This window comes from Oryx dammah, unplaced genomic scaffold (genome assembly GCF_014754425.2).
Source record: "Oryx dammah isolate SB20612 unplaced genomic scaffold, SCBI_Odam_1.1 HiC_scaffold_2, whole genome shotgun sequence".
NCBI lineage: Eukaryota > Metazoa > Chordata > Mammalia > Artiodactyla > Bovidae > Oryx > Oryx dammah.
Window position 1 is genome coordinate 144,411,634 of NW_024070186.1, and position 6,967 is coordinate 144,418,600.

Consider the following 6,967-nt stretch of genomic DNA (forward strand, 5'->3'; position numbering starts at 1 on the left):
AGTTTTTTATTCTTTTATTTTATTATTATTATTATTTTTTAACTTTATTGTATTGGTTTTGCCATATATCAACATGAATCTGCCACGAGTGTTACACGTGTTCCCAATTCTGAAACCCCCTGCCACCTCTCTCCCCATACCATCCCCCTGGGTGATCCCAGTGCACCAGCCCCAAGCATCCTGTGTTCTGCATCGAACCTAGACTGATAGAATGGACTGGTTGGATCTCCTTGCAGTCCAAGGGACTCAAGAGTTTTCTCCAACACTACAATACAAAAGCATCAATTCTTTGGCACTCAGCTTTCTTCACAGTCCAACTCTCACATCCATATATGACCACTGGAAAAACCATAGTCAAATATGACATTTGTTTATATGGATATATAACAGCCTTAGATATTTTAAATAAGTGGTAGGAATGGAAGTACAGTCAATTGATTTTCTATTTTCACTGTTGGTGGCAAATATGGTGAAATGCAAGTAAAAATCACAATTTTTTTTTCATTACATTTTTTAAGTAGATGTATATTCAAGATTTTAATAGCAAATATATTTCCTAAAAGGTGATGCTACAAAAAGTTACTGCTAACTCTTAATAAATGATCAGTTATTGATGTGCCAGCTAAAATACTCAGGAAAAAGACAATGAGATACATATGGGGTAACCTCAGTAAACAGATCTTAGGACTTGCTATGAATTTTTACAACATATATTAAGAGAATTCCCCAAATGATGCATATGGTGTTCCACATGAGTAAGGGAATCTACATTGTTAAAATGTGGTGAAGGCACTTTTGTCTTCCTTATGCAGCTGCTTCTGTTAAGCATTTATTCTTTATTAGATGAGATGTTGGCTTTTTTGATGTATAGTTGACTTACATATTAAGTTAGTTTCAGGTGTACAGCACAGTGATTCAGTTATATATATATATATAAAATAGATTCTTCTCCCTTATAGGTTACTACACAATATTTGAATAGAGTTTTCCTGTGTTATACAGCAGATCCTTGTTATCTATTTTACATATAGTAGTGTATACATGTTTATCTCAGCCTCCCAATTTATCCTTCCTCCTACTTTCCCCTGTGGTAACCATAAATTTGTTTCCTATGTCCATATTAAGCCTGTTTCTGTTTTGTAAATAAGTTAATTTTTATCTTTTTTTTGTTGTTGTTCTATGTATAAGTGATATCATATGACATTTGAATTTCTCTGTCTGGCTTACTTCACTTGGTATGATAATCTCTGGGCTCATCCTGCAAATGGCAATTTTTTTTTTTTCTTCAGGGAGATATAAAGGCAATTGATCCTATATGATTTCATAAGCCATTGTATGGATTGTGGTTTTTACCCTGATTAAATAGGCCTGAAGTCATTTTGAGCAGAGGAGTGACTTAAGCTCAGTCGTGTCCAACTCTTTGTGACCCCATGGACTGTAGCCTACCATACTCCTCCATCCATGGGATTTTCCAGGCAAGAGTACTGGAGTGGGTTGCCATTTCCTTCTCCAGGGGATCTTCCAGACCCAGGGATTGAACCTGGGTCTCCCGCATTGTAGGCAGATGCTTTACCATCTGCGCCACCAGGGAGATCTCTTAATATGACAGATGTTTTACAAAATAATCTGACTGCTCGGAATTTCACTCTGTCTGACTCATGGGGCTCATCTGCAGGTTTAGCGCTGTGATGAGTTTAAGTCAGGGATAGAGGAGGATATGAATCTTCCACAGTCAGTATATTCTGGAGAAGCTGTGCCAAAATCCTACATACATGCACATTACATTACATACACATACATTTCTAAAAGAGAACTATGATGTTAAAGTTTTTAATGTATTTATAATTAACAGTTTTGATTTGGTGGGTTATTTAAATGTCAATATTTAAGATAGATTTTAAAATTGAGAGGCATAAGGTAAATTATTTGTTGATAAAAATAAATTCAATGCCATAAACAAATATATATATGATGATTTATATGTATTATGTTCTCAACATTTACTTTTTCATGTCCAAGGCAACTATGTTTACATTAGAAAAAAATTCTGAAAGCGTATAAAGTGAAAACATTTACTTATCTCTATTTATTATCTTACTAAAAAGGAAAAAGTTTTCTCAGGTGGCTCAGTGGTAAAGAACCTGCCTGCGAATGCAGGAGGAGAAGGCAATGGCACCCCACTCTAGTACTCTTGCCTGGAAAATCCCATGGACGGAGGAGCCTGGTGGGCTGCAGTCCATGGGGTCTCTAAGAGTCGGAAACGACTGAGCGACTTCACTTTCACTGTTCACTTTCACGCATTGGAGAAGGAAATGGCAACCCACTCCAGTGTTCTTGCCTGGAGAATCCCAGGGACGGGGGAGCCTGGTGGGTTGCCGTCTATGGGGTCGCACAGAGTCGGACACGACTGAAGTGACTTAGCAGCAGCAGCAGCAAATGCAGGAGATGTAGGAGATGTTGGTTCGATCTCTGGGTTAGGAAGATATCCTGGAGGAGGAAATGACAACCAACTCCAGTATTCTTGCCTGGAAAATTCCATGGACAGAGGAGCCCGATGAGCTACAATACATAGGGTCACAATGAGTTGGACATGACTGAGTGACTGAGCACACACACACAAAAGGAAAAAAAAAAAGCAACAAACTTAGATATTGATAGTCATTAGTGCCAATGTGGTTAACCCTTTCAAATCTGAACTGTTAGATGAAAAGTTTGAAGCATTGAAGTTGAAGTACTTTTCAGTCATTAACAATCTCTTTCCTGTTCTTGCTCTGTAAATGACTGTTAATTCATTGGTGAAATACTACCAAGGTGTTGGCAGGTGATAGAGGTAACACAAAATGTATCCTTCTTAAAAAGAAACATAGTTTGCAAATACTAGATTGCTTCTTTCTATTATAAGATACTTAATTCTTTGTCTCTAATTAATTTTATTTTTGTTTTCTGAGGCAAGTCCTGTAAAAATTGTTTTAAATTACACAAAAAGAAAATTTTATGAAATAATTTATTTAAAAACTTTGTTAGAAAAAAACATACTGTAATATACAAAAGTATCAAGGTCTCTTAAAAATACTTACAAATAGTCCCTTAACAAAATGATTAATTGATGCTGGCAGAAATTGAAAGCAGAAGGAGAAGAGGGTGAGATGACTGGATGATATAACTGATACAATGGACATGAATTTGGGCAAACTCTGGGAGATGGTGAGGGACAGGGAAGCCTGGTGTGCTGCAGTCCTTGAGGTTGCAAAGAGTCAGACATGACTAAGTGACTGAATGGTAAAAATAACAACAAATGAATGACTAAGCAGGCATGTTTTGCCTTCTGTAAGTGGTTGTGTCTGTCTGAAAAGAAAATAGGCAGTGACAAAGGAATATTGACACAATAAAATAATGGCCATGGTATATTAAAGCTCTATAATATGGACACTGAACTGCCTTTTATTCTCATTTATGTCCTGAGACCTTTTCTATGGACAGGAAAAATTTTCACTTTTTTTGGCCTTATATTTTATTTTATTTTTCAATTTTTACTACTTAATTTGAAAACTTTAGATTTTGATTTTAAAAGTACAGATTTTGCTAATGAAGCAAGTATCCTTGTTTATTTTTATTTTTAACTGAAGGATAATTGCGTTACAATGTTGTGTTGGTTTCTGCGGTACAAAATGTTGGCTATAAGTATACATATGTCCTCTCCTTCTTGAACTTCCCTTCCACCCCTCCACCCCAGCCCTCTAGGTCATCACAGAGCACCAAAATGAGTTCCCTGTGTTGTACAGTAGCTTTCTACTAGCTATCCATCTTACACATGACAATGTCTATATGTCAGTGCTACTCCCTCAATTCATCCTTCCCTCTCCTCCCTCTACTATGTCCACAAGTGGCTCTTTATGTCCGTGTCTTTATTCCTGCCTGAAAATAGGTTCATCACAGTCAGGATTTGACTTTAAAATCTAAAATACAGGAGAAGATACTGAACACAAGAGGAAAAAGATAGTGAAATGAGCAGTATCTTGCAAATATATAGAAATGAAATGCCTAAGCTTTCCACAATGAGGAAACAGAAGATAAGCATAAGCAGCTTCAGCTAATCTGAATATTTTAGACCATCTGCACTAGTGGAAATATTCTACTGGTCATCCATATACAGTGCAGCAGTAAATATATTTTCCCCCCTCAAAATGAAATGATATGAAGAAACTTGGGAAAGAACAAAATGTATGAAGCTGACCCCAAATCATCTTAAATACATATGAAAATTTTAAGTCTAAAATTTTAATTTGAATGTTCCAATATTTTGTGGGGGTAATCTCATATTTGTCCTTGAAATAATTATTGTTGTGGGGTTATAAATGACTCAGAAGTTATACTGTGATGATACTTTGTACTACTCAATATGTGATGATATTTTGGATCCTAGACATAGGTCTAAAGATATTTTTGTAAAAGTGTCATGGTTTAGTTATTTAGTTATTTATCAAAGATTCTTAAGTTCAGTTCACTTCAGTCACTTAGTCGTGTTCGACTCTTTGCAACCCTATGGACTGTACCACGCCAGGCCTCCAAACACCCAGGGCTTGCTCAAACTCATGTCCATCAAGTCAGTGATGCCATCCAACCATCTTATCCTCTGTCATCCCCTTCTCCTCTTGCCTTCAATCTTTCCCAGCATTAGGGCCTTTTCCAGTGTCAGTTCTTCGCATCAGAGGCCAAAGTATTGGAGTTTCAGCCTCAGCATCAGTCCTTCCAATGAATATCTAGGACAGATTTCCTTTAGGACTGCCTAGTTTGATCTCCTGGAGATCAAAGAGTCTTTTCCAGAACCACAGTTCAAAAGCATAAATTCTTTGGTACTCAGCTTTCTTTGTTGTCCAACTCTCACATCCATACATGACTACTGGAAAAACCATAGCTTTGACAGACAAACCTTTGTTGGCAAAATAATGTCTCTGCTATTTAATATTCTGTCTAGGATGGTGATACTTTTTCTTCCAAGGAGCAAGCATCTTTTAATCCTCATGGCTGCACTCACTATCTGCAATGATTTTGGAGCCCAGGAAAATAAAGTCTGTCACTGTTTCCATTGTTGTTCTATTTATTTGCCATGGAGTGATGGGACTGGGTGCAATGATCTTAGTTTTTTGAATGTTGGGTTTTAAGCCAGCTTTTTCACTCTCCTCTTTCAGTTTCATAAAGAGGCTCTTTAGTTCCTCTTCACTTTCTTCCATAAGGGTAAAAAAGTTAGGGTTAAAGTTATAAGTGTAAAGGTTAAAGCTACAGGTCTCAACTCAAAATAAATAAATAAATAAATAAATAAATGTTTCATGTAAGTTTATATGTGATGTACTCAATAAAGTTTAAAATGTTTTATAAATGTAACATGCTAATGTTTTTAAACTTCTCTTTGCACATGTATTTTGTTCATGCTTCAGTTCAGTTGCTCACTCGTGTCAGACTCTTTGCGACCCCATGAATCACAGCACGCCAGGCCTCTCTGTCCATCACCAATTCCCGGAGTTCACTCAGATTCACGTTCATCGAGTCAGTGATGCCATCCCGCCATCTCATCCTCTGTCTATTCGTTCTCCTCCTGCCCCCAATACCTCCCAGCATCAAAGTCTTTTCCAATGAGTCAACTCTTCGCATAGGTGGCCAAAGTACTAGAGTTTCAGCTTTAGCATCATTCCTTCCAAAGAAATCCCAGGCTGATCTCCTTCAGGATGGACTGGTTGGATCTTCTTGAAGTCCAAGTGACTCTCAAGAGTCTTCTCCAACACCACAGTTCGGCACTCAGCTTTCTTCACAGTCCAAATCTCACATCCATACATGACACAGGAAAAACCATCGCCTTGACTAGATGGACCTTAGTCAGCAAAGTAATGTCTCTGCTTTTGAATATACTATCTATATTGGTCATAACTTTTCTTCCAAGGTGTAAGCATCTTTTAATTTCATGGCTGCAGTCACCGTTTGCAGTGATTTTGGAGCCTCCAATAAATAAAGTCTGACACTGTTTCCACTGTTTCCTCATCTATTTCCCATGAAGTGATGGGACCAGATGCAATGATCTTCATTTTCTGAATGTTGAGCTTTAAGACAACTTTTTCACTCTCCTCTTTCACATTTATCAAGAGGCTTCTCAGTTCCTGTTCACTTTCTGCCATAAGGGTGGTGTCATCTGCATATCTGAGGTTATTGATATTTCTCCCGGTAATCTTGATTCCAGCTTGTGTTTTTTCCAGTTCAGCTTTTCTCATTGTGTGCTCTGCATGTAAGTTAAATAAGCAGGGTGACAATATACAGCCTTGACGTACTCCTTTTTGTATTTGGAACGAGTCTGTTGTTCCATGTCCGGTTCTAACTGTTGCTTCCTGACCTGCATACAGCTTAGTAGTATCCAACTCTTTGCAATGCCATGAACTGTAGCCTGCCAGGCTCTTCTGTCAGTGGGGATTCTCTGGCAAATATACCGGGGTGGGTTGCCATGCCTTCCTCCAGGGGATCTTCCTGACCCAGAGATCAAACCCAGGTCTCCTACATTGCAGGCAGATTCTTTACCAACTGAGCCATGAAAGAATGCCCAAAATACTGGAGTAAGTAGTCTATCCCTTTGCCAGGGGATCTTCCTGACCCAGGAATTGAACCGGGATCTCTTGCATTCCAGGCAGATTCTTTACAAGCTGAGTCACCAGGGAGGCCAATTAACCTACATGTATCCAAGTAATTAGAATATATGTTTACATTATGGTCTAATCTAAAATTTACTGTTTCTAATAAAATCTTATCAAATACTTATTCAAATATTTATCTAAAGTTTCCATAAGATTTTATCATTATACAAGATGAAATAATGCTTGGCTAAATGCTATATTTCTGTTTTTGACTCAGTTTTAAATTTGTAATATGCATTCTGTGACCAATATTTTAAAAGATTATCATGTAGCATACTTTGTGCTCAGTTATC